Source organism: Actinia tenebrosa, unplaced genomic scaffold (assembly GCF_029948245.1).
Source record: "Actinia tenebrosa isolate PJP-AT-01 unplaced genomic scaffold, QUT_ActTen_1.0 PGA_scaffold0__85_contigs__length_37466705, whole genome shotgun sequence".
Lineage (NCBI taxonomy): Eukaryota > Metazoa > Cnidaria > Anthozoa > Actiniaria > Actiniidae > Actinia > Actinia tenebrosa.
In genome coordinates this window covers 34683171-34692077 of record NW_028292569.1, presented here as the reverse complement: position 1 = coordinate 34692077, position 8907 = coordinate 34683171, and positions in this window count along the sequence as shown.

Genomic DNA, 8907 nt, shown 5'->3' with positions numbered 1-8907 from the left:
CGACTGAAAAGGTGGCGCCACAGACCTTTCGGGGTAACAGGCCGAAAACTAAAGATTTAGTCATAATATTTTGGACTTCGAATCAACGTTTTGGTAAAACTATTGTTAAAAAGTGAAACTGGTAACTGTTCGAGTGGTTAGACAAGTGTGTGGGTTCCGTTATTAACCTAATGAGTGAAACACTTCCTTTTTGACATCTTAAAAAGGAATTCAATCTAGGAGGATTTGTCACTTCTTAATCCTTGTCAACGATAAACGGACAAATTTTATTTTAATATCTCCATCTTTTTGGAGTGAAATTCTCGTTACAAAAAAGGAGGGATTTAGTCGTACTTGATTTGGAGTAGGATTCGTGATTTCAGACAAAATGAAAGATAAATTCTTCTTGAGCACAAAGCAATGTACTTGACTTATCATTCTTTCATCAATAGTTAAACTTTTTGGAATACTTGATTGCTACTTCCCCTCTTGAGTCGACACCAAGTCTTGTGAGATATTGCGCTTCACTACACGTTATAACTGAACGTCCATCGATAGCCGGATCTTTTTTGTCGTAACTGAGTGTCACTCTTGAGTCACCACGTGAGTCAGGCGTAAGTCAAACTTAGCAGCAAACGACGCAAGTACCCTGAGCTCCATAGATTCTGTTTCGCTTCGGGAAGGCAGTACAAAAGAATGATAAAAATTCTTTCGTAACCCCTATGTATATCTTTGCCGGATTCTCTTATGCAACAAATTTTGGGAAAGTGCCGTAAAATACCCACTTCGTTCGTCTCGTCATGGAATATTGGTTAGTTTACTGCGCACTCGAGTGACCATTGATCAACTTTACGTCTAAACAAATAGAGCATATTGGCTGCATTATGCTAATATTAACCTTAAACAATTTGTTATGTCGGTTTCGTTGGCTTTGGGTTTCAGCAGTGCGCCATTTCAATTCCTTTTTGAAATGTCGAATGACGGGAATTAGTCAAATCCAACTAGCGGTCTATCATCAATGCTGTGTTTTGATTGGATGAGCTACTAGTAGGCTATAAAAGCCAAAAAAATTAATTTAACTTTAGTTCAAGACTTGTTTGCATCTAAATATTTGACCGAGTAGTTGGATTTGACTAAAACGATTAGTCCGCTCGCCCTCATGGGCTATTGACTCATAGCCCATTCGTGCTCGCGATGACTAATTGCTAAGTAGTTCCAATCAAAAACATTCTAAAGAAGGTGTGGACTTTCCATTTCAGTAGAACTATCAGATAATGTAGACAACAAATATCAATTTTAAATTTCAAGCGAGACTGACCACCGCCTGTTGTCCCGTTTCCCCGTTTTCTTGTGCTTATCAGTAAACGCTTATCACATCCTAGCACCTGTGTGTTCCGCCCATGACATTTAATTAGCAATTTATTCGACCATAGATTTTTTTTGTTTTTAAAATACTTTGTTACTCAATTCTCATTCCCTTTCTTCATTTCTATAGTTTATTTTACTCCTCCTTTACGCCTCATTTGTCCTTTTATTTTCTTATTCATAATTTTTGTGCTTTCCACGAATGGATCCTTTTTTAAAACGATTAAATGAAATACCACAGATTTTATCGAGCAAATGTGTGATTTCTTTTTTATATTCGTGTTAGCTTTGCATGCAGTCAAGACGACCTTTCAAAAAGGCCCATTCTGACTTGTTTTCCACATTTTTGATAACGATATACCTTCCTCAGTACTGTGAACGTTTTTGGTCCTCTTTCTGGGCCGACAAAAAAAAAACATTTGTCTCATGATGTTTGCTCGACTTGTCTAGCTATAATTTTCGGGACCTCCTTGGTGTAGCAATATTTATGGTATACTGAGTTAGGGTTATTGTTTAACTCCAAATCAATTATCCTTGGCTATTATTTGATTCAGTCTTCATGCTTCAGGTTCATTATTGCAACACCAAGAAACTGCCATGTCTTCTCAAGTGTCTTTCCTAACGTAAAATGTCTTTGTTCAAAGTGACCCCACTTTACCAGACACAACGACTGGCTATCTTACTCAGTGGGAATACTTTGATCCGAATCGAAATATTGACCGTGTATGAATCAACCGCGACCAAGCTTAATAGGTCACATCTTTAATCACTTGCTTTATTAACAGTATTTAATTGAATGCATTGCTAGAACACTTGTGGGGTTTTGAGCCAAAACATTATAAGACATCCGTCGATTGATGAATATAATGATATTTCTTACTCGAGTACAATCTGCGGTCTTAGATTATTGTTTCTTGTAGAAAAAGGATCCCACTAGACTGATGGCAATACCCCATGTGATCTGGAATTAGCCAATTTTCATTGCGGCAACATGAAAAGATAAAGCTCAATTGAAAATCTATATTTAAATACACGTTTGCTCCCAAGGCTACCTCACCTAATGCTTCACCTAAAAGTAGCCCGGAGCCTTTACTTGTTCGTCTTCACTTCAAATGAAAAGAATGACACTTCGTTTTATAAACGTCATCAGAAAACTAAGACGAGAAATGAAAAATGAGACTTGCATTTCCAGTTGCTTTTAATCTAATGTATTATTTTTATATCGCTACCGAAGGTTATGTCAGTCAGTCATTCTTGTTTCCTTTCTGATAACCGCCGAATATTTAGTTTCTTTTCATCATTCCTGAGTGAATGAGAAACAGGGCTACATAGAATAGTGGGATAAAGCAGTGACATTAAAAATCAAGCTTGGAGACATGTGGATTTGTTGATTGAGTCCTCTTAACTTTATCAACAAGAACTCAAGAATTTGTCAGAGAGTGATAAAAACCTGTTTCCATCAGTCATCCGTACGCCTTCTTATTAATTTTGTTCTCGTCTGTTCTGATTCCAGTTTAGGCGAGTTCTGTCGGGGTGAAGTGTCAAAATGTTATATGTGTGTGTGCTCTAACTGAACTTGGCTTTTAATCTTCCCTGGGAAAATGTTTGGCTTTCTCTCATTATCTTTTGAATTTTGACAGCTTTACTGAACACTTTTTTCCTCTCTGCACTTCCTGCTTCACCTGACAAACAAGTTAAAGAAGATCGCGGTTGAAAAAAAAGATTTTTGAGGTTATCTTTGATTATTTTATTTTAGTTAATTAATTAAATATGTAAGTCGAAACTTTAGATACATTCCGTGGTCGTAATCAGTTATGCTTGGAGTAATAGCCTATCGGCAAAAAAATATTGAAAGACACTAATCCCGTGTCGATCGTATGTCCTTTAGACGAAATTTGATTTCAAACTCATTTATTTGCCCAGAATAACACTGCTTTATATTTTTTCATTTTTTAGCTCAGCAGCTGACCAAGTTCTTTTCGATTTCTTCCTTTTTTCTTCCTTTTTCTAACACAAGAAATCTCATGAAGCTGAAAGCAATATGCCATCCATATTGAATGCATTTTGTAGGCTAATTTGGGGTTACTCCCTCGGGCGGAATAGTAGAATCATTCCTTTTGTTCCCGAAAGGTCTTGACCGAACTAAAATGACAATAATCCCATAAATACCACGACAACTCTCTCTCAATACATAAAAAACTAGTTGCGAATAGGTTTCATCATCATAATAATCAATCATTTGTTTTAGCTTTAATATCCTAGGGCATTCCCACGGCTTTATTTCACTGGAAATCTAACTATTTTAAAATATTTTTACTGGATTTTGGCTGCAAAGTGAAACGATACCAAATATAGCGTACAAATGGCAATGGCTATTAAAAGTAAGCGCCATCTTGTCTACCCCCTACCTAGTAGTTAAGCTATTTCTAATTTTCCTTTGGTTCATATGGTTCAGAAAAGCACTTTTTGTTGCCAAAAGAAATAGCGGTATTGACAACTGAAAGATGTTCTGAGAGAGATAGATGATCTGAAAATAACTAGTTTTTCAGTCTAAAAAAAGGCCTTGAAATTATTTCCAATAACTGGCTTAAAAACAAGAGGATTGTTTGATTATAAAGTTTCTACGGGTTTAAAATTATATTTCGAATTTAAGAGAAATAAATATCTATTTTAAGAAAAGCAATAAATGTAATAGTTGAGAAAAAGTTGAAGTAAAAAACCGTCGGCCAGATTCAGTCACCGACACAATACTAACTTCGTTTTTTCTCACAAAAATAATATCTAAAAAATCTTATACGAATAAATATGGTTCTTAAGTTATCCAGCTTAAGTAATATTTGTATCAAAGCGGCAAAAATTACTTAAGGATTTAATTAGCAAGAAAGTACTAGTTCACGTACCCTACATCTGACTGTAATCTTGAGTATGCGCATGCGTAGAACTTTGATCGTATCTTACCGACAATTAATGTCTATTAGGTCGTCTATTGGTGATTTTTTTCTTGGCAAAACCTGAATACACAAGTCCTCAATTATGAAATAGCAATAGTATCAAATAATCGGAATCTCATTAGGCTTCATTGAAAACCAACATTACAGAATACCGGTGAACTTTAGGGGCATCATTCACGCTGAGAATGTTGGCGAATTTTAATCGTTTTCAATTTTATCTTTGGGGAGATTAAACTTGAAGGCTAATTTTACCTCGAAGTGGTGTGATTTCTTTAATATGATAAGCAGCGGTGCCTTTTATGGTTGTAGTGTATTTGTGCGCTTTGTTGAACATGCTTCGTCTGTTTCTTAAGTTCATTGCTTAGAGTTGGTTTATCTTTCAAAATCTTGAAACCCTATTTTTAAAATCTCTTGGAACTAACATCCTATCCCATCCATCCATCCATCCATCCATTAATCAATCCCTCCGTTCGTCCATCCATCCATCCATCCACGCACCCACCCATCCATCCATCCATCCATCCACCCATCCATCCACCCACCCACCCAACCACCCATCCATCCATCCACCCATCCATGCAAAAATAATCCACTATCAGTTAACTCTTCTCATTACGTAAAATAGATCTTGTTTTTTCTCATTTTAGCACTGACGCTCGTTGTCAAGCGTAACATCGAGACCAACCAAACTACTCGATAGTCAGTCACAATCATCAATAAAATCTGGCGACTAAATAACACCCATAACCCCCTTTACAACGATCCTAATCAAGATAAACACTAAATGATACTAGACCTCACACTGTCTTGCAACGTAGATAAGTGACTGGAGTTTCGTTTAAAACAACATCTTAAGCCCATACTTGCCCTTCTATCTTGGTCTCATTACTTCTTGAGTCAGTCTCACGCAGCGATTGGTATTCACCTCTACAGTAATGTGAAAATAAAAAAAGCAATGGCCCAGACTTTTGGTCTACGCGCGTACTTACAGGAAAAGGGATACTTGACAGTAAAAATAATATCTATATTCGATCATCATTAATGTTAGTGACTGTTGTGTGTGTGATATTTTTAAGATGTTAGGAAGAGGAATCAAAAGAGACCCGATATATATATAAAAAAAGATATTTAGCTTTGTTATCATTACTGAAATACTCGCTAATTTTAAGTATCTATTTTACCTTTCAAAAAAAGATAAATGAACGTTTCGCTTTCGATTAATACTTTTTGGTCCACAATACTTTATTTTCCGCTCTTAATATCAAATTTATTCATTTCGATTTCATAAAATAAAAAAATAAAAAGAAATTTAAAAGGATAAATTTGACATCAAAAAATCAGAAAATAAGGCATTGTGGGGATTTATTAATAGGGTCTCATGTTGTTTCATTTTGGTCATCGTTCTAACACAGCTAGCTGATTTACATTGTGGTTTTATAAATATCTATCTGTATAGTGCACTTGTTCCAGTGTTCATCAATACATTCTTAAAAAATTATATCTATTTTTTACTGAAATCCCGTGTCCCGCGACAATTGTAAGAGACGAACAAATTCAACATATTTAATGGCGTTTAAATATTTATTTTATTTATTGATGTTTTCACGTTTTTCACAAAAATCAAAAAGCAGAATCCCACATCCCAGACATTGAATTAGGCAATTCCCGAGTCACGGCCGATGCCAATATCCCGAATTTATATGTAAGATTTTTTCCTCGTTTCTGGGATCCCGCGAATACCCTTCCAGGCCCTGTTATACTCCGTCAAAAACTACTTGTCCAATACAGTTGTAACTAAAGTACTAACCTAGAAAAAATGTCATTATTGAGCAAAGCAGTCACCGAACGTTCTTACCAAATGCGCGAGTAGGAAAAACTTGACCAACAGGAGGATTCCTTTGTTCTTACATCATCTTTGATAGCACACTGACAAAAAGTTAAACTCTTAAATTGCATGATTTTTCTCTCACTTAAGTTTTTTCCCCTTAATTCCTTTGTTCACGATATTTTATCGGAGATGAACGATCAGTTTGATGGGAAATCATTAAAAAGACAATAATTCAGTATCGGTAAATCGTGAAATACCAAATTAATTTGTATCCGAGGGTTGCGCAATTTTTGAAATTCTTGGTGACAGAAGTTAAGCCTCGTTTCTCAGAAAAATTTTGATTTTTTCCCCTAATTTCTCGCATGTATTCCTTATTATTCCTCATTCAGTTCCTACTGGAGTTAGAATTTCAGCACGAGCTATAAATCAGAAGGAGAAAACTATTTTAAAGAGCCTGATCCTTCGGGCAGTGGACTACATTTCGTGGGAGGTTATAAGTTTCTGATTATTGACACTAGTTGAAAGACTTCCCATGATGATGAACAAAATAAACCGACATAAAAACACATCAAACACATCGCTTTGATCAAAGCCAGTCTTAATTCAAGTCAGTGTAATAATTTTCCCTCTCGCCAAATCAAAGTCAGCTCCTTGTCGGCTTATAATGCCCGCGGCCGTTCTCTCAATTTCTGGAAAGGAACTCGCTGTGGATGACTTAAATGTGATACGCATGTGTCTAAAAACAGTTCATACTTACAATATCTTATGACGAAAAAAGTGAACTAATGGTACCTTGATCATCTTAGACCTCTACAAAGTGACATAACGTATGGATAACACTTCAATATAATATGACAATTGTGATAAACACTCAGACGTGTCACGTGATCGCCTGGTTGAATACTCGGTAACGATCTCTAGTTCTAACTTCCATGATTTAGCTTTGAAAATCATTTATTTCAAAATGCAAAAGTAACCTGTATCCCGTATTTCGCAGCACGGAAGAGTTACTGCATTCGATATGATTTTTTTAGAAGCAGTCGATGAAGTAATTCGGCACCTGAGAAGCTGAGACTGAAAGAGATTTTTAGGAAACCAGTTACTCTTAAATTCGGTTTCCGAGATTAAAAAAACATTAATTGGTATAAGAAACTGGAAACGAAGTCTACTTTGTCGCACATGATATAGAGCTGAGATCAGAAAGCTTTTAAATTCAGCCCCACAATCCTTTGTGGTACTGGTTGTCTCAGTACATTTTAGAGCCACGTGCTCTTTGATCTCAGGATTACGTGTCTGGGTTTAATAACCGACAATCAAGTGATTGAACAATTGTTTACTTTACAATCAGTATTAATCGTGCATTTAAGAAGTATATTACATTGATTAAAGACAGACTAAGCATACGGTAACATAGGCATGATTACTACCAGTGGTACTCACAAAACCTTGTCGGTCGTAGATCTGATCATGAGATGGACGAGTAGATGGGCGAGTAGATGGGCGAGTAGACGGGCGAGTAGATGAGACTAATGGAAATTTTTTGTGCTTTTCTGTTTTCTGACCAAAATAGGAAAAATCACATTCATAACTCATGTTTCGTATTCCAATCTAAAAGGAAACTATAACGTTGTTCGGCTGTGTATATATTACATATTTTGCAGCGTGTTGCTCGTTTTCGAATTTCAGATCTCCGACCGAAAACGTTTTCATTTGAAATAGGTAGTAAATATACTGAAACGTTTAATAGTTAAAAGAAGACTTCTAATGCGGCGATATACCGTAAGAAAAGGTTATACAAACAATGAGAGGATATTCGATAGTTCATTCAAAGATAGAAAGAAAATTAATACATGGGGGATCAAGGTATTCTGTAACGAGGGTGTTTCGCGCAAAAAAACAACGAGCCAAAAAAAAATAAAATAAAATAATCATAGGGGGAGGGGGTTTGCAAACCCCACAACCCCCCCCCCCCCCCCGGATCAATCCCTATATCCACCCCCTGACACAATACTAATCGAGGTGTTCAAAAGGGCTTCATCTCGTACTAAAATGATTAATCAACGATCTTCGTGTTCCTGACGAGAGTATAATAATGAAATAAAAGAAAAACACAAGTAATTCCAGCAATTCTTGGATCTATGAATAGATGATTCATCTCCCATTTCCTTTGGCTTTCCCGACAACCTATTTTGAAATATGTGTATTTCCAGTATTTACTAAATCTCGTGAAAGTTGAAACAAAATAAAAGATATGTGTCTAGTTAGTAAGGCTCCAGATTAAAAAAAAAATTGAATATTTATATCTCAAAATTAGGGAGCTATTCGAAAAATACATTTGAAACGATGAATTCTGGATTTAAAAGAAATTAGAAAAAATCTCTTCACTAAGATCGCAACTTGCGGTTTAGTGCAGCTTGAACTTTAGAACAAAAATGGTTGAAAAATTCATGGAATATTTAAGGAATATAAAGATTAAAAATGAAATGAAATGTAGGCAAAAAAAAAAAAAAAGAATTGCTAGCAATTTCAAAAGTTAATTTTAGCCTTATGAATGGAACACAAAGGGGAAAAAAGAGACGAGTTAAAAACCACTTATGACCTTTAGACAACAGCATAAAACAAATAGGAAGGAAATTCTCAAAAGCATCACGAATCTGTCGAATCCTATATGCCCTCATTATATTACTCTTTCAATCGCTTTACTAGTTTTTCATTCTCCTTTTCTCTTATTTTCTAGGGTTCAATATTTGTACTGTTTTTTCTTACTTTTGATGGCTAATTACG